The sequence below is a fragment of the Tachypleus tridentatus genome, chromosome 4, assembly GCF_004210375.1.
Source record: "Tachypleus tridentatus isolate NWPU-2018 chromosome 4, ASM421037v1, whole genome shotgun sequence".
Lineage (NCBI taxonomy): Eukaryota > Metazoa > Arthropoda > Merostomata > Xiphosura > Limulidae > Tachypleus > Tachypleus tridentatus.
Window position 1 is genome coordinate 67641110 of NC_134828.1, and position 20891 is coordinate 67662000.

At 34.1% G+C, this 20891-nt stretch overlaps 1 protein-coding gene and 1 long non-coding RNA gene across 11 annotated transcripts in view; one reads left to right on the forward strand and one right to left on the reverse strand.

Annotated features, from left to right (window-relative positions):
* The window catches only part of LOC143249363 (ELAV-like protein 4), an 80448-nt gene extending 78771 nt beyond the window's left edge, over nt 1–1677 (reverse strand). For 5 of the 10 annotated variants that reach the window (XM_076499088.1, XM_076499087.1, XM_076499089.1 and 2 more), the window contains exon 1: nt 1286–1675. The gene's annotated coding sequence lies outside the window, so the exon portion shown is untranslated. Of the gene's footprint in view, nt 1–1285 lie in introns of all 10 variants that reach the window. The other 5 variants (XM_076499092.1, XM_076499083.1, XM_076499082.1 and 2 more) reach the window with 3 other exon arrangements.
* The window catches only part of LOC143249365 (uncharacterized), a 131740-nt gene that overhangs the window by 40451 nt on the left and 70398 nt on the right, over nt 1–20891 (forward strand). The window lies entirely within an intron of this gene.

Below are 20891 nucleotides of genomic sequence, written 5' to 3' on the forward strand. Positions count from 1 at the left end.
CGCTATGTTTGATTGTTACGATGCGTCCATTATGAAACTACCCATGCCAGCTGATGTTTGGTCTCACAGCATGAACGCGAGGCCGCCCGCATGAAACCCTTCATACAAAACATGATCACGTGACACCACTTCCCCCCCCCCCATTTCCGATTCTTGTCCATGCTATTCTTTGTATACAAACTATTTGTGAGAGAAATGTGGGGTGAGTTTTCTACATATGGCGCAGATTTTTGCATACACTTTGGTTTGTATTACATACTTAATACAAAAGTGTTGTAATCCTATGTATATAAAAAGCAAACATAGTTATGCTGTGAATATATAAATACGATAATGCTTTAAGAGAATAACAGCTATATAGACAGAACATTTACAAACACGTTATCAAAGTTACACACGATCGTTATTCTAGTCACATGAAGATTCGATTTTTCGTCATAATTTAATCCTTTATATTCATCATATCGACCAATATTACTTCGCTCAATTCTCTTTCATGATTTGTGAGAATTTGATATGAAAACAAGAAAATAAGCCTTAAGAAGAGATAAGACTTCCTTCTTTGAAATAACAAATAATTATGGAAACAATTGAAACATTTTACACTAGAGATAAAATAAAGACGTGGGTAAATTATAATTTAATTCGTAAAAAGTCATGTGTGAATTTATAAAAACTAAGCATTCAGTGCAAATTGAAAGGCTAATTTTTCAAGTTAAGTACTAAAACAATGATAAAAATTTAGCCTAATATTTCATAAAAAGACAAAGTGCATGCCAGACTTACCAACGTAGTACTAGTGCATCCTGTCATGATGTGTCAGCTTATTCTTTCTTTTCTTAAATAACCCACGCAATTCTTAAAAATAAAAGTGCAACACTAACATTTAAACGACATCAAACCAATGAATTTTTCAAAAGTTTGGTACATCTTTGAGGGATGTACACTTCCCTGTGCATCACTATCCTGTAAAAGATGAAATTCGAGAAAATACTGTAACAGAAATTCCGAGGAGCAAATCATAAACCAGAAACATTTTTAAAGGAGGCGTCACGCTAGCAAAGGATATTCATGTATGACACTAGAGTAGGTGAGCAATACTATTAAAGGAGTTGGAACCACGAGTTTAAGTTCAGAACACCGAATGAAAAAAATCTTTTGCAGTTTATGGGAGAAGTAAAAACACGATTATGTTATAAAGAAACAGTTGCTACAGAGCATCACTATCATTGTACTAGTCAAAATGGTTGAGAATAAAAAACCTAAAAGATTTCTTCACACTTACCTTGTGAAGCCCCTAGCTTCTCTACTATAGCCTCTATACTTTGGAAATCCTGCACGGTTGCGAACGTTAGTGGAAAATGCCAACGATGAATCAAACACAACGGCTAGAGTAGAAATTCTCTCTTCTCAAACGGTGTTAGCGGTTACCTCTTCTGAGTCTTTGGTACAGAAAATGAATGGGTTTGATTGTGATGAGCCGTTTTGATAATGGAAACAATTGAAATGTGTACAAAAAATGATAATGAGTGAACTTGAGATAAAACGAGTAAAACAAAAACAGAAGGAAAAGAACGAAACCAGCACACGACTTTCTTAACTGCTCAACACAACCGAGTTCTTTCCACGACAGGAACTAAATGCCTCGTTTGCCTGCCTTCAACCTGCATTAAACAGCAGCTCTCACACAGCTTATTATGCGCCTGGCGCTACGCGCGTGCGGAAACACTGCCTGCGCAAAATCAGATTGGCTAGCTTGAACAGAACAGTCTAGGATTTCTAACACAAGTAATGTTCAATTAACATAGACTTGGTGCACCTACTGTTGACAATTAAATGCCAGACTTTCTTGCGGTAACTTACATACTTAAGGTATGAAAAGTTGTTGTGCGGAATACTCCACTGTTTACTTATGTTAACGTCTAGATCTCACGTAAACAAGTTAAACCGGCAATGTTAACTGCAAGTCTCAGGAACAGATGCAAATAGAGGTTACTTTATCAAGTATAAACTGTATTTTATGATTTTAAATTGTACTACATCGTAATTTATAGGCCCGGCCACCTGAGGTAGCTCGTGTTTATTATTACAGTAGTATTGTTATCTATATAAGTAAACAATACAAGTTGATTAGAACGTATAGTTAACTTAACAAAGTGGTCGAGGGTTCCGAGTAAATGCATGTAAAATAATGTGTAATGCCAAAGGTTGTAGCATGCGGGGAGAAAAATGAATTGGTCAAAAAATGTTTGGTTTCCAGGTTTATGATTTAATTTCAATGGCCTTATATAAATGATTGTATATTGCGCGTGTCCAAAAGACTGAAGTTAAATATCCATTTAGATATTTTACAGATATAAAATTTGAAAACTGAAAATATTTTTTAAATCCGTAGCGATCGACAGATGGCACTACCGTTCAGAAGATTGAGTCTATGTTTGTGTCAATGGCAGCTTTAACAAGCATTCAACGATAGATTTTCTATTTTTATCTAACTATAAGTATCAGAACGACGACTTCTTGTTGATATTACAACGCATATGTTAAAACTGCGACATTAAATCTTACTGTTCAATACAAGAACGAAGTAGAGCTGAATACTTTGAAATAAACAATACAGTTTTAAAAATTAGCTGAATCAACTCATATCCAAAAGTTGACAAAAATAGAATAACTTTAAACTGCATTTTTCAGATACTGTTGTTAAGGTTTATAATAACATATCAATAATAAGAAAGGAATTCCACTTCTTAAAGTTAAAACAAATTTTACAACGAATATTCGATTAATACAGTCCATTGGATAATTTTTAACTAAGCACTAAGTTTCAAATATCAACCATGTATAAAAAGTATCTATAGAATTGTGTCGACATTCAAGGAATTTTTTTTAAATATCAGTTGTGTTTTTTAAGATGATATTGTACTTCGTTGAAGGTTACGAACTGTTCAACTTCACTGATAATATCCAGTATTACAGCTATGTGTCTTCGGACTTAAACCGCTAGAAACAGGGTTTCGATGCCTGTGGTGGGCAGAGCAAAGATAGCCCACTGTGCAGCTTTGTGCTTAATTCCAAACAAACACTGATAATAACGTTTCTTTGAACGATACACGTTTTCTTCTCGACCCTCATCATGTTCTTTTCGTTTATTTTGTACTATTACTTTGTTGGACAAGACCTAGAAGTTATCCTTCCGGGCTGTGAACTTGAAAATCCAAGGTTTGCGTTCCGTTGCCAGCAAACTTGCTCTGCTTTGTGAAACTACGTTGAAAGAGCGACTGTGAAATCCCATCATTTGATTAGAGTAGCTCAAGAGCTGGTGGTGAGTACTTTTCACTAGCTGTCTTTCTACTGATCTAACAGCTTAAATTAGTGGCAGAGGGACAGTGAAAGTTCTAGTGTAGCTTTGAAATAAGCTCTGAAAGAAATAGTCTTGTTACATACACAAATATACACATCTAATAATGAATTCAAGATGTACACTTCTTAGTTTGGATGATTATTTGTGAACTCCTCCCATAGCTTTAGAGCTTAGAAGGACCAAAGTTGGCAGGCGTATTCGGGGAACAAAGGGTGTCATTATCTTAATGGCATTGTCCCTACTAAGAGGAGCAAAAACATGCCCGAAAGGCCGTCCAGGTACCGAATGTTGTGTTCCTGCCATCTCCCCTCTCGAGATCCAGGTGACGCTACATGTGAAACTGTGTCCATACAAACACTTTAAGTTTAATGGGACCAAAGGTAGCACACGTGCTTAGACACCAAATGCGAGTGTCTTAATGGGGTTTGTTTTGCGATATTGGTTTCACTTGTGGTAACTATAGATTAAGTAGGGATAACAGAGGTGCTTGTTAAATACAAGTGGGGCTTCTGTGAGTCACAAAAGGTAAGAAATTATTACAAGGAACTTGTGTATAGAAATAAAGATAACGCCGTAAAGCTTGTTGTCTTGGTACTTATAGTTACATAATCGGATTATGTGTTTTTGTAAAAATACGACTGAATTTAAAATTGCATCACACATATAAAAGAGTAAACACAAGTGAAAAGTGCGATTTTAAACTGAACCAAAAGTTGTTGGCCCAGCATGGCAAGGTGGTTAAGGCACTCGACTCGTAATCCGAAGGTCGCGGGTTCGTATCCCCGTCACATCAAACATGCTCGTCCTTTCAGCTGTGGGGGCGTTATAACGTTACGGTCAATCACACTATTAGTTGGTAAAAGAGTAGTCCAAGAGTTGGCGGTGGGTGGTGATGACTAGCTGCTTTCCCTCTAGCGTTACATTGCTAAATTAGGGACGGCTAGCGCAGATAGCCCTCGTGTAGCTTTGCGCGAAAATCAAAACAAACCAAAAGCTGAAAATACTAAGTTTTAATTGATTGACATAAGAAATGTTTTCTATTAGACACCTACTGGTCATGTTATTATAAACCTTCAAAACATATTTGTTAAACCTTTAACTTATTTAAGTATGTGGTTCACTGGTTAAACATGCTAAAATATGAACTGTAAGGTCTATGATGTTGCTGAATATGCTTTGAACTTTCAGCTGTGGGATCATAATAAAAGAAAGAGGCAATTTCGCTATTTAGTTAAAAGGAATCGTGTAGATTGTAAGAGCTGTTGACCAGTAGTTCTCTCTTTGGTTAACAATTTCGAATTAGTGACGACTTGAAATTTATGGTATCTGGCCTAGCCCGTTTAGTCTATGTGTCTCATAAAGAGCTGTTCATACTGAAAAGACCAAATACCACATTTATGTATGCAAAACACACTGATCATATGATGCATTAGATAATTGCTTGAGCCTGTACGTGTAAAAATGTGTTTATATTATGATTATTCTGAAAAAAACAACAACAGTGAGTACAAAATACAATTGATGTCCCTTATCACATTAAATTGGTTGTGTAGGTAAAATATTGTTGAAATGAGGACGGAACTGAGGATGTCTAATATGTCTAACGCACGTGCTACACAACTAAATAATAACCTGTAGTATATTCAGAGATGCCCCCAACAAAATCCTGTATGCATACCTAATAAAAATTTTAGCTCTCACTATACAAAGCTGTTATGTTATATCCTACTTCATCAGAACCTTTTTGTCTTGAAGACGTATTCCGTACTTAACAGTAGAACAGTTTTGTCAGAGTCGTAAACTAAAGAAACAATTCTTCACTTTATTTACAAAAACAAATAATAACTCCAATGATCATAAGTGCTTTTAAATAATACTTAATTAATAAATGCTACTTAATATTGGACGTTATTATAAATAACCATAGTATCACAAAATCTATAAGCTTCATGTTTCATTTTTTAGAAGCATTGTTGTTATAATATCTGACTTTCTTTCATCTTATTTTTATAAAGTTCATTTAAACCAACTACATTATCTGGAAGGTATGTAAATAGATAAAGGTTTTTTTGTTCTTGGCCTTATTACCATATATTACCCTGAAGACCTTTGTAAACTAAATGGTAGTTTCTATGTCACGCACAATAGTTTATGCCACAATAACACACTCGGGACTGTGGTAGCGTGGTTCAGGAGTTGAAAGAACTTGGTATGAACAAAAAATCTATTGTACAGGATAAGATAGACATTAAATACCACCAGCTATCTATTGGGTCTTCTGTGTGTTATAATGATTTATTTAAAAAGACTGCCTATGTGTACAACTACAATGTTTAGGCTTAAGAACCTATCAAGATTCTCTAAGGCGAGTTTATCTGAGTGTTTAGATAATTGAAACTTTGTTAGCTATTGAAAACTTTCATCACCTTTTTTGTTAACTTGTTGATTCCTCTAAACTGTTTATCAAAGAAACGTTTGCTACATATATTTGTAACCACCGAAATGTTATACGTGTTTATCCTCCCATGCAGGCATTAATAAACACTGTCAGTAGACAAGTTGTAGTGGATAATTCTCTAGGAGGAAAAAAAAAATCTATCATATCAATCACTCAGAAGTTGGGGAAAATATTCACTTATTTTTGCCAAATTGTTTGTTTTGAATTTCGCACAAAGCTACTCAAGGGTTATCAGCGCTAACCATCCCTAATTTAGCAATGTAAGACTAGAGGGAAGGCAGCTAGTCATAACCACCCACCGCCAACACTTAGGATACTCTTTTACCTATGAATAGTGGGATTGATCATCACTTTATAATGCCCCACGGCTGAAAGGGCGAGCATGTTTGGTGCGACGGAGACTCGAACCCGCGACCCTCAGATTACGAATCGAACGCCTTAACCACCTGGCCATGCTGGGCCCTTGCGAAATAGGAAAATCAGTCTGAGCATATTTTTGTTTCAAAATATATTTAATATTTATCTTAAAGTGTCCGTAACGTTTATAAAGAAGGCAGAATTTTAACCACAAATTCAGCTGTTTAATCTTGGCGTGCTCTAACGGTTAGCGTGCTCGGGCTGTGAATCCACAATAAGCTCCGCATCTTTGGCAACGAATGTAATGTAAGAGTAACAATCATATCCAACCATTCGGTTAGACCAGAATTAAGGATGAGTGCTGTTGACTAGTTACCTTCCCTCCAGTCTAACAGTTCAGCATTAAGAACGGCTATGCGCACGTAGCTCCTGCGCAGAAATTCTGAGACGAATGAATTGTCTTTTTGTTCAAACGATCTAGTTTATCATTGTTTTACGAAATTGTGTCTGATATGAAGATAATTACTTGCTACCATTAAAATACTTGTGACGTATTCTAAATTGTTTTCGTGTCTGTATATTTATTCCTCGTGCACCATTGGCACAAAATACTTTATTCAAGAAGAATTCAATTCTGTTTATTTGAAACATACTCTTTGTCGTTATAAGATGCGAATCTGTCGTTACGAACGTGACGCTCTGGAGTGTTACGGTCGGCAATATGGTGGCGCAAGACACATTAACAGTCATTGAACTGTGGAAGTTATCATTTGGGAAACGTTCACATACGCCTATTACTCGCAAGATATCAAGAAAAATGGATAATTGCTGTAGAGCTAGATCTGGAACCTTAATGGCGTATCGGGTTCAAGTGCTAATGATTGTAATAAACGTTAACATCAATTACCTATAAAATAAAACAGAATTACATAAACACACTTTTGCTTTAAAGTGGATGGCTTGCAGATAGCAGGCCTCGAAATTGCGAGGGAGAGTTCCCCACTAAAGCCAGGCTGTGTTTGTGTTTTTTTCAGAATTAGTCCAAATAACTTTACGTACTCAAACTTAAACGAGTTATATATTTATATTTTTTAAATTTTAGATTATTCGATTTCTGTTGTTGTTGTTGGGCAGCTTTCAGTTGTACATTATGATACGTTCTGGCGCTTAATAACTTGCGATATTAATATTTCACAGATATGGCTACCCATGATCATTGAGATAATTGGTAACAAATAAAAAATGCACAATCAAACTTAATAGCTTATTTAAACATTTTGTATTAAAAGAAAATACTAATTTAAGTCATTGAAAAAACGAATTTTAATAAATTGTACTTAAATATGAATACAAATTATACAGTGAATTGTAACTAAACTGCTGTTGATGAAAATATGCATTTTCCATTAACATTCAGTTAGCCACGGTACCGTATCATGACAGCCCGGCATGGCCACGTGGTTAAGGCACGTGACTGGTAATCCGAAGGTCGCGGGTTCGAATCCCCATCGCACCAAACATGCTCGCCCTTTCATACGTGGGGGCATTATAATGTGACGGTCAGTCCAACTATTCGTTGGTAAAAGAGTAACCAAGAATTGGCGGTGGGTAATGTGATGACTAGTCGCCTTCCCTCTAGTCTTACACTGCTAAATTAGGGACGACTAGCGCAGACAGCCCTCGAGTAGCTACGGGCGAAATTCGAAACAAACCAATCATGTCATGGGCTATACTGATTTCCGTAACAGAGTCAATTTCTACTGAAAGTCTAAAAAAACATACATGAGCTTTCTATATATAGGTTGCTTACAAATTAGCTTTTTAACTTTCTGTTTAGCTGGAATTGTAAGATAAACGTTTTTTTTAATTCTTGAATAATACTTTAAGTTATCCTATGAGTTTAACATTAACCCCGTCTTTGTGGTTTAAAAAGTGTTATTATCAGTTGTTAATGTTCTTCTTGTTTTTATGTATGCGAGAGTTCAAATAAAAATAGTTTCACACTTTTATGGTAATAGTGTTTTCAACAATAAAAGCAGTCGGTACAGCGGTAAGTCTACGGATTTACAACACTAAAATCAGCGGTTCGATTCCTCTGGGCAGACTCAGCAGACTTTGATAGTCCGATGTGGATTTGCTAAAAAGAAACACACACACACACAATGAAAGTATATTCATTAAAAAAAAAAAGGAATTTTTTTTGTTTTTTTTTTTTTTTGTTTTTTTTATATTTACTTTATTACTTTCTAATAGTTGGCGGTGGGAGGTGATGACTAGCTGCCTTCCCTCTAGTCTTACACTGCTAAATTAGGGACGGCTAGCACAGATAGCCCTCGAGTAGCTTTGTGCGAAATTTCCAAACAAACAAACAAAAATACTTTCTAACAAAGATTTTAATTTGTTTTTATTTCGCATTTCAGTCGTTCACGCAAGTGTTTGTCAGGAAATTTGCCGTTTCTTATGGAACCTATAAAATAGCACAACGAATGATAACTACTTACCGTATAACTGCTCGTAGGAAATGGTACATCAAGGGAACAAACACTATAAATTTTAGGGTATTTAAGGCCATGGCCTTTATTTTGAGTTTTCATTTTTATTATGGTTCGTCATGGCCAGGTGGTTAAGGCACTCGACTCGCAATCCGAGGGTTGCGGGTTCGAATTCCCGTCACACCAAACATACTTGCCCTTTCAGCCGTGGGGGAGTTATAATATAATGGTCAATCTAACTATTCGTTGGTAAATGAATAGCCCAAGAGTTGGCGGTGAATGGTGATGAGTAGCTACCAAAAACTAGACCATTTTTATTAAAAATTAAATTAAAAACTCTCAAATTTCAATATATCCAATAGATATTCCACAACCTACTACAGGTATCGAGATCCGATTTTTACAGTTGTAAGTCCGAAGACATACCACTGCCCCACTGGGAGGAAAAAATATTGGTTTATTTGTAGTTAAGTAAGGGTATCGAAACCTGGTTTCTAGCGTTATATCTCCGCAGACTTACCGCTGTGCCATTGGGGGGGGGCGCTTTTAGAAAGACCGTGACAAATATCAAACTGAATATTTAAAACTTCTTGACTAAAGTACAATTTTTTCATTTAGATGTTTATTTTTGCGCAGGTTTTGCTTGTTTGTTTATTTGCAATTGAGCACAAAGCTAAATAAGGAATTATCTGTATTGTGCTCACCACAGATATCGAAACTCAATTTTCAGACATATGGATGAGTTACTAGAGAGTGCAAAGTGTATTTGTGTTTTACTTTTGTAAGATTACATGTTTTTTTTAAAACATCTTGAGTTTTCTTCAATATTTCATTTGTACAATACGTAAATTCTTAAGTTTCAAGTGCGTCTATTTATAAAGGCTTTAACTTTCAATTGTATAAATAGAAAGTTTTGACTTCCAGTTTTACGTTTTGTAAAGTCTTGCCTTCTAGTTGTCAGTTTAGTAAGTTTTGGATTTTCAGTTGTATGTTTCATAAGCAATTGTCTTCCAGTTAGGCATCTTGAAAACCTGACTTTCAGTTTTACGTTTATTGAGTTGTTAATCTACGATGTTTATTGAAATCAAAATAATTATATAATATGAATTCTTATAAGAGTTTAAATGCTAAAGGTGTTTTTTTTTAAATTATAGAATAATTCTTACGTTCATTTTGTTTCCTGAGCAAAGCGAAGATGCTTTAGGCAAAAACTGAACTGAGAGATCACAGAAAGCGATGCTCGAGATAAAAGGAAATTGGATTCTCTGACTACAAGAACCTCATCTCCTTCTATGATTTATTTGTATCTTGGTGTGGAGATGAGTCAGCTGGTATTCAGGTTCCCAAGTAACCATATTCTGTTAAGCCCAACAAATTCGAACTTTGATTGGTCTCCACCCGTACTTGCTGAGCAAGACAGGAAGGGTCATTAAAGACTGTGCTACCAGGAGCCTTCTTTAGGTGCAAGCTTTCTATTCTACCCTAGGCCCGGCATGGCCTAGCGCGTAAGGCGTGCGACTCGTAATCCGAGGGTCGCGGGTTCGCGCCCGCGTCGCGCTAAACATGCTCGCCCTCCCAGCCGTGGGGGTGTATAATGTGACGGTCAATCCCACTATTCGTTGGTAAAGAGTAGCCCAAGAGTTGGCGGTTGGTGGTGATGACTAGCTGCCTTCCCTCTAGTCTTACACTGCTAAATTAGGGACGGCTAGCACAAATAGCCCTCGAGTAGCTTTGTGCGAAATTTCCAAACAAACAAAACAAACTATTCTCCCCAGACTGTAATGAGAAATAGTTCGAATCTCTCCAGGTGGCGTTGCATACTCTGTTTAGAAAATAGTTCCTGTTTGGAAATGATTTTGTCTTGAGGCACGAGCTGTTTTTATTTTTTCTTGTTGATCATTAGTTCTTTGTGTACACGTCTCATCTGTTGCCAAAAATCGTAAAGATTTAAACTTTTGTTTTTAACTTTGTTAAGAAAGTAGCTACTTTTGTCGACCAAAATACGGTTTGTTATATTTTCTTTGTTTAACGTAGAAAGAAAGTCTAAAAGATAACATTTCAAAACACGTACAATCGTTTGTTTGTACGCCTCGCATCAAATGTGATTTCCGAGAAAAAGGAAAAGAAAGTGGATTGAGTTTCTAAACTTTCTTTTTCCGCTCTATCAGCACATTCTGATAACTCGTTGCTCACTAACTGAAAGCCAACCACTTAAAACTTAATTCACCACATCAAATAATCTGTTTAGTAGATTAAAATAGCACTACCATTAAACAGCGAAGTTAAAACACACAACAGAGTAGTCCTTATCGTACGCTCGACCGAAGTACTCAAGAAACTAAATTCTCCTTAACGTTATCATGAGGTATTATTCTCTTCTTTTTAATAGACTGGAATGAATGTAGACAAGTAAACTCAAGGTATATGATACTGTTGATTCTTTGTATCATCAAATTCTTCATTTCATCTGTAGGGTAGCTCTTAATTAAAACCAGTTTACGTGTGTTTTCCAGTATGTTAGACTTTGCATGAATACAAATAAAGTATTGATAGCTCACAAGTTATTTTAAAACTGTACACTGAATTATTGAAGATAGTTCACGTAGGAGTCGGAAGGAATAAACATTTTCTCAAAATCGTAATATCAGACTTTAATTTAACGACATCATTTTTATAAACCCACGAGAGCTATCTGCGCTACCCATTCCAAATTTAGCAGTGTAAGATTAAAGAAAAAGCAGCTAGTCATCACCACCCACCGCCAACTCTTGGGCTACTCTTTTATCAACAAAAAGTGGCATTGACTGTTAATGTATAACGAACCCCCGGCGAGCACGTTTGTGTGTGACGGGATGTGAATTCGAGACCTTCAGATTACTAGTCGAGCGCCTTAACCATCTGGCCATGCTGGGCCACACAGCTGTGAGAGGTTTTCCTTGTTTTAAGGTGATTAATTAACAGTTTTTACTCTTGTTCATAGAGCTTATGATCCGTTGTCACAAAGAGAAACGAGCCCATGCCTATAAGGGAAGATTAATTCGCACTATTCGGCCAGATAATAGAAGTTTAAGAGGTAGCGGGGGAGGAGGGGGATGTTATTGACTAATTGCCTTCCCTCTATTTTATCAGCTCAAAAACAGGGATGCTTATAAGCATTTTTTTTGCGTTGCCTTGCGAATAAAATAATTATTTACAGGTTACTATCAGTTATGAATTAAACATTCCTCCAATAACAAATTTTTTATCAAATTTTTACGTTCGTTTTTAGGCTTGCTTTTCGTGCTTGTTTTCCAACAATAGTATTTTCTACTACTTCTTAACAATGTGTCAAAAGATTCTAAAATGATCGTTACGTGGACTTGGTATGTTACAAATTGCAGAGTCTGAAAGTTACGTTGTTGCTGCCTTAAATGTAAGTTAAAATGTTGTTTACCGTGCTTGAAAGCAAAACGAAATTCTTGGAATGGTCAAAAACCAGGATGGAGGTGGCTGATTAAGGGTCATAAATCTAACAAAAAACCGATTCCTGACCATACAACATAAAGGCTCACTCACACATACATAGAATCTCTCTAGCGACTCTTAAAGGGCATTTGAAGTAGTCTTATTGACCCAGATTGATCGTAAAACATTCAGCGTCTCGAAAAGCTTATATTAGATTCCCGATGACCCAGCGTGTGAAGCAAGACCGTCAAGATAAGATCAAAAGCGCATGGATTGAATTGTCGAAGACCAGACACCATTGTTCTTCACGGATGAGCTCAAGGTCTTGACTCAACAGATTGTTGAGACAGAAACAACCCAGACGGCATCATCACAAAACCAACGTAACTGAACACGATGGTTACAGATGTGGGTCTATCTTTGTCTGGATCAGTATCAAGACTGATCTTCGTGTGTTCTCTGACGACGTTTCGACAGCTGTGAGGTACAGGGGTGATATCCTAAACGTCTTACGCCAGTATTCCTTAGAAATACGAATCTTCATAAGTTGGGAAATGCCCTTTATTGGACGTGAAACACATAAATGTCTATAGATCCACCAGAAACTTACAGGGGCTCTGCTAGACAGTTCTCAATGCTTTTGAGTGACATAGTTGCTATTGACAATATTTGTTTCGTTATTCGTTATTTTCTTATCACAAACCCCTCAAGTGGCTCAGCAGTATGTCTGCGGATTTACAACGCTAAAATCCAGGTTTCGATACCTGTGGTGAGCAGAGCACAGATAGCCCATTGTGTAGCTTTGCACTTAATTCAAAACAACAACAACATCTTATCATATTAAAACATTATCTATATATCTAAAACCATTCATTTTGGGGATACTCTATTTTATGTTAAGTGTGTAAAAGCATACACATATGTGCATGTATGTGTACATAGGATAAATAAATATATACTCAAACTTTATCAGTTTTTACCCTAAATTTATACACGAAGACATCTTGAGCAAGCACAGATAAACTGACTAATTACGAACTTTCTCTCTGTTTTTTTCTTATCATAATAATGATAAAGATCGAAAATATTATCAAGATATTAATTATTTTTATGTGTTTCAACTTGCATTTCAGTATTTGTAAAAAAAAAAATGTTGAAATTCTATTAGAAACTATCATAATTAGGGTTACAAGCTTGACTGAGAAACAAAAATGGCAGACACATAACTCAGTGCATATTAGGTATATTAAAGGTATGGCAATAATCGAACGTGAAAATGAAACTCAAAATAACACAAACCAGTTTCACAAGTTAATATTTAGTTGGCATTTCCTTCTATTTCATTACTGCTTCACATAGAATGGTATGAGTTTGTGCAGACATTTCTGAATGATTGACTGCTATCCTTCTTTGATTACTTCAGAAAGATCATCTTCCATGTTTGGTTTGCGATCTTTCGTTAATCGGATTAACTCATCCCATAAATTTTCAATGGGATTGATATCAGGTGATTGCCCATACCATTCTATAACATCAATTCTTTTATTTCAAATATATCTTTTAATGACTCCACAATTGCAAATAAACTTGTTTAATTATTTTGTAGGGTAATAGGAATAAGCATATCTAAGAAACTACAACAGGTGTACAACACTTTTTATGAGAAAATGTAACTAAAATTATAAAAACTCCGGGTATTTGTGAAAACCAGTGTTAGAAATAGATCATATTTGAATAGGTCTCGTCGAGTGCGTTCTAAAAACATATAGTTTTACGTATTTTTATGTTATCTAATAAAAGATCAAACAAATTAACAACATTTTCAAGGATGGCCACTTTTTGCTTTGTCCACCCTCTGTATATCTGTGCCAATTGTCCATCTTGATTGCTGTAAATATGACTGCATATAATTTCAAAATATACATTTTTGGGTAATTTTTACCTCTGCCACCATAAAAGCTTTAAAATGGTATAAATAAAAATTTAAAACACTAGGGGGTATGGACCTAAGTATATCTCTTATCAAGTTTTAAGTCAGTTCACCGAGAAACAAAGGATGGTAAGGGATTAGACAGTGTTTGGTAAAAGAAGATAAAGAAGCAGTACAAAACAATGTGTTTCTCCGCGAAGATATAACAAACTTACTACATTTTGTGAGAGTACAAGTCAAAACCTGGCTATCGTAGACTATCTACTTACTTCAGCATGCTGTTTATTCTAATTTACACCGACTTTTAACATTTGCAAAATTCATATACTTCAAGAAACCAATAAAAAATATTGTAGTTTCAGTTAAATAGGAACAAAAATGTTTCTAATTGACCTATACCTGGAGAGAACATAGCTTTTCATATCCGGATTTCTCACTTTCAAAAGTTAAAATCCATATTCGAAATCAGTCTCTATGATATAAGCTATTGTTTTTATGTGTTATTGGTTTCCTTTAGGTGTATAAATTGTTTTTTTGAAGTTAAACACCAATAAACACCAAAGAGCTACATAATGAGTATACCCACTTTGTATTACTGATACCAAAAACATAATGAGTGTACTTACTTTGTATTACTGATACCAAAAACATAATGAGTGTACTTACTTTGTATTACTGATACCAAAAACATAATGAGTGTACTTACTTTGTATTACTGATACCAAAAACATAATGAGTGTACTTACTTTGTATTACTGACGCCAAAAACATAATGAGTGTACTTACTTTGCATTACTATTCTTTATATCAAAAACATAATGAGAGTACTCACTTTGTATTACTGCTCTTTATGTCAAAAACATAATGAGTGTATTCAGTTTGTATTACTGCTCTTTATATCAAAAACATAGTGAGTGTACTTACTTTGCATTACTATTCTTTATATCAAAAACATAATGAGAGTACTCACTTTGTATTACTGCTCTTTATGTCAAAAACATAATGAGTGTATTCAGTTTGTATTACTGCTCTTTATATCAAAAACATAGTGAGTGTACTTACTTTGCATTACTATTCTTTATATCAAAAACATAATGAGAGTACTCACTTTGTATTACTGCTCTTTATGTCAAAAACATAATGAGTGTATTCAGTTTGTATTACTGCTCTTTATATCAAAAACATAGTGAGTGTACTTACTTTGCATTACTATTCTTTATATCAAAAACATAATGAGTGTACTCACTTTGTATTACTGACGCCAAAAACATAATGAGTGTACTTACTTTGCATTACTATTCTTTATATCAAAAACATAATGAGAGTACTCACTTTGTATTACTGCTCTTTATGTCAAAAACATAATGATGAGTGCTCTTTATATCAGTTTGTATTACTTTGCATTACTATTCTTTATATTTATATCTTTGTATTACTGATAAAAAACATAGTGAGTGTACTTACTTTGTATTTGATACCAAAACATAATGAGTGTATTCTACTTTTATATGACATAATGAAAAAACATAATGAGTGTACTCACTTTGTCACTTTGTATTACTGACGCCAAAAACATAATGAGTGTACTTACTTTGCATTACTATTCTTTATATCAAAAACATAATGAGAGTACTCACTTTGTATTACTGCTCTTTATGTCAAAAACATAATGAGTGTATTCAGTTTGTATTACTGCTCTTTATATCAAAAACATAGTGAGTGTACTTACTTTGCATTACTATTCTTTATATCAAAAACATAATGAGAGTACTCACTTTGTATTACTGCTCTTTATGTCAAAAACATAATGAGTGTATTCAGTTTGTATTACTGCTCTTTATATCAAAAACATAGTGAGTGTACTTACTTTGCATTACTATTCTTTATATCAAAAACATAATGAGAGTACTCACTTTGTATTACTGATACCAAAAACATAATGAGTGTACTCACTTTGTATTACTGATACCAAAAACATAATGAGTGGACTCACTTTGTATTACTGATACCAAAAACATAATGAGTGTACTTACTTTGTATTACTGACGCCAAAAACATAATGAGTGTACTCACTTTGTATTACTGACGCCAAAAACATAATGAGTGTACTCACTTTGTATTACTGACGCCAAAAACATAATGAGTGTACTTACTTTGCATTACTATTCTTTATATCAAAAACATAATGAGTGTACTCAGTTTGCATTACTGCTCTTTATGTCAAAAACATAATGAGTGTATTCAGTTTGTATTACTGCTCTTTATATCAAAAACATAGTGAGTGTACTTACTTTGCATTACTATTCTTTATATCAAAAACATAATGAGAGTACTCACTTTGTATTACTGCTCTTTATGTCAAAAATATAATGAGTGTATTCAGTTTGTATTACTGCTCTTTATGTCAAAAACATAATGAGTGTATTCAGTTTGTATTACTGCTCTTTATGTCAAAAACATAATGAGTGTATTCAGTTTGTATTACTGCTCTTTATATCAAAAACATAATGAGTGTACTCAGTTTGCATTACTTTTTTTACTTCAGAAAGTGTACTTTGTGGACTCCACTTTGAATTAGTTACACTTTAGATCCAGCTTGCACACTGTTAATGTTGTGTTACTGATCCACTGATATAAACAAATGTATGATACTCGAGATTTGAGAAATTTAGGAAACTTGTGAAGTCTTAGAGTAAAAATTATTAAAATCATTTTTAAGTTCTTCTGAGTAGTATTAGATATTTATTTAATTATCACATTCTTGTGATTTATGAATTTTCTATCTTGTGTACTTATGTTTGTCTTGTAATTTTACCAGTTACAATTTGGTCGTCATTACTAATAAATTAGAAGCAATATCTCGAAATTTTAATAAGGCAGCAAACAGACACTCGTATAGTCCTTTGTGTATTATTACAAAGTATAATGTAAGTACTAAAAAACATCGTGCTAGATTACAAGATAAATGAAAGCAATGGTTTTGAAATACAATAAAAACACTTGGTTCACATTCTCCAATAAATTAACAGAAATGTAGCAAGAAATTGAAATAGCTCAGTCTGATAAATAAAATTAAAGATATGAGAAAAAAGTTAAAACTGAAAAAGCGAGTTAAACAATTTGAGTCTATGGAAAGTGCTTTACATACAATTCAAATCAGAGTTTAAATTACAAATTAATATAAAATAAAATAAATGATTGGATGAATAAAAAAACAACAAATCCCAGTAACACTAGCTGGATAAAATTCGGGGAGAAGCAATATAATTTACTTATCTAAGTAGTGTTCGGACATTAAAAGGAAAACTGACTTAATGTTGAATGAAAGACAGCTTACCAGGATCAACATTTTCATCGCTAGATATTTCTTTCTCAGTATAGGACATGCGAGAAAGTTGTTGTTGGTTGTAATTACGTACACAGCTACACAAAAGGCTATTGGTGCTCTGCTCACCATGGGTATAAAAACCCGGTTTCTAGCGTTGTAATTCCGTAGACACACCGCTGTGCCACTGAGGAGCTAGTTATATAGATGACAACCTTTGCTTGAAGAAACTAGCATTTTTTTTTCTATAACCACATTTTTGTTTCGTTTAATTTTATCCATTTTAAAGTCATTCATATTTCTATATGCTGAGCAAATAAGGTGGCGCATCTGGTTTTTCTGAACATCGTCTGATCTTTGGTCGAGTTACGTTCACTGAAACCATATCCAATCAAATTATATATGTATATAAAACTTCCCTTTTGCGAATCTTGTTAATCATATTTTTTTGCCAGAAATCCACATGCATACAGATTACGTGCTTACATCTGAGGAGTTTTGTATGCTTCAATGAAATTAATTTTGTCATAGAGCGAAAAATAGTATTTGATTTTCACTTTTTTCGATTCAATGAGTGTAACTTTCTCATGGTCGAGTAAATTTTAGGCTCCTCAAATTTCATATAACATTTCTGTACAATCTCATTTCGAAACTTTACGACATGCGGGACTAGATTCCTGTAATCATCTGAGAGTGCTAAGCATTGCTTCATAAAGAGGAATTACGAAAGTGTTATTATATCGGATTATTTTCAATATAATAGAACAAATATTAAAGCTAGTAATAAGATATCACGAGAGAACATTAAACGTAATCACAGCCCAACTGCTCCGAAGACTTAGATATTTAAAGTTTTTATTATTTTATTCTTATTCAAGAACTACTTACTAGTTTATGACCATGCATGTCACTTTTACTATCTTCCTATGGATTGTTTGTTTGTTTTGAATTTCGCACAGAGCTACTCGAGAGCTATCTGCGCTAGCCCTTCCTAATTTAGCAGTGTGAGACTAGAGGGAAGGCAGATATTCATCACCACCCACCGCAAACTCTTGGATTACTCTTTTAGCAACAAATAGTGGGGTTGACCGTAATATTATAACGCCCCCACGGCTGAAAAGGCGAGAATATTTGGTGTGACTTGGATTCGAACCGTGACTCTCGGATTAGGATTCGAGTGCCTTAACACCTGACCATGCTGATCCTAGCTTCCTATGGATTATTCCTTTAGAGAAAGTGATAAAACGAACCTAAAAAACCTAAAACCTAAAAACTGAACCTAAAAATGGTTAGGAATAAGTTAAATATAAATAGTAATGGAAGTTATTTCATATTAATAAAAAAGGCTTAGTAATTAATGTGCTCAGAAGGTAAATTCAAGAGTTTATTATTTGAGGGTTGAATATGTTTTAAAAGTTATATTTAGGATAGCATAGTACAGTATGAAACATGTTAATCTATGACTGATATCAAAGAATATGTCCAATTGTGAACGGGAATCGAAATTAGCGCTTATCAGATCACTTTGGACTACAAAGAAGTATATCACGCAGTGTTTTTGATGCAGCTTTTGACAGATATTTACATTTATATTTTCTAATAAATTGCGAAAGAATCTTTAACATGACACAGCAAATTCCAAAACTCATTTTTTTTTTTTATTTTGTGTAAATCTAACAGGAAACGTATTATTTTGTACTAGATAACGAACCAGGTATGATGGCTAAATGAAAACTGTAACTGAAAATAGTATTAACTTTCCTCCACTCAGTTCGATAATTGAGAATGTCTCCCAGTTGAACTACATCTACTCCAGGTTTAATAATAATATAATTAAGCAATCTGATGGACAATGCATTTATAATAATCTATAGACACTAGCTGCGTAAGTACCAATCCAATCAGAGTACACTTGAATCTTTCTCATGAGAACACACTTTAAACTTTCTAGTGAGAACACATTTTAACCTCTCTCGTCAGAACACACTTTAAACTTCCTTATTACAACACGATTTAGCCTTTCCCATCAGAACACAGTTTCACCTTTCAGCTTGATTTCCGTTTGTTTCTTCTGTGAACATGGTGTTTTTTTTTCTTAATTCACGAGTAGATTGATGAGAGCAACCATGTACATATATACACGGGTTCTATGATTTTTCGTGTGTGTTTTTTGCGTGACATCTTTATAAATTCCAGGAGAATTATTTGAAATGTGGTCTGACACGCTAGTTTGTAATTTTTTCCCCATTTTCATTTCAGGTAAATTACAGAAACGAGAGAATATGAAAGATATTTTGGTATTCTAAGTGCTTTTATTGTTTATATCTCTTTGGCATTTTCCCCATATGTATATATTTGAACACTCATGTATTACATTAGTACCTCAGCGAAGACTTACTTCCCGTGTTCTTAAAGTTAGTAACATTGTTTCACATACGATACTAGAAATAACTCTATCTGATTGAATTTTTTATTCTGTTACACTGAATAAGCCCACATATAAAGAAGACACTTAAGAAAAATAAAAATACTGTAACGAAGGTTTTAGCAGAAAGAATTTCCTTTTTCTTTTATAAGCATTTGGTTTTTAGCAGTTAAATTATTTTGTCACGAAGACTATCAAATTCAATCTGCTCTTATGTTTTAGTTGACGGAAAAGTTTTGTTTTTCGTTAGTTAGTTTTTAGAGTAAACGTGGTCATTTATATGATCATGTAACTAAGTTGACTGACGTCTGGAAATCACGAAATTGTTCTCTTCTTAAATCTCTTAAACCTGGATCGATACGAATAAACTAAGACGTCATATGTTGATAAAACGGAAAATAATTAATTATGAGCTTACAGTTAACACAACGTTTGTTACAACGAAATGATATGGGTGCTGTATAATTATCAAAAACATAAGTAAAAAAAGAAAAGATTACCGGCACAATATTTACATGTCTGACATAAAACGATCATAAACAGAAATCAAAATTACTTTATCAAAATTTTCCAAATATTTCAAAATAGAAAAGAAAATAGTTTCCCACTTTACCATCAAGGAAATGAAATTTTCCTTATAAATTCCAGATAAATAATCACAGGTTCTCCTTGTAATTTTAAACAGAACTACACTAAAAATATTTGTAAAGTAACTGACTGATGAATAGAACTACAGTGAAGTACTTGCTAAGTAACTGATTGGTAAATAGAACTAAAGTAAAAAGTACTTGCTAAGTAACTGACTGGTAAATAAAACTATATTAAAAATACTTGTTAAGTAACTGACTTTGTTAAACAGGAGAAAACTAAAAGTACTTGTTTAACGACTGTTAAGAGTTGCTTGTTCGTTGTAACCTAAAAACTACACAATGCGCTATAAATATTTAACTACAAAGTATAGTGCTAAAATTTTTCAAGCTTACAACTGAGCAGCGAAGGACCATTTGTTAAGTAGCGCACGTACATAAATAAAATACAATTTATTAATGATTTATTCAGCTGGTTTAATCTAAGAAACCTTTTTAGGTAGGCATAT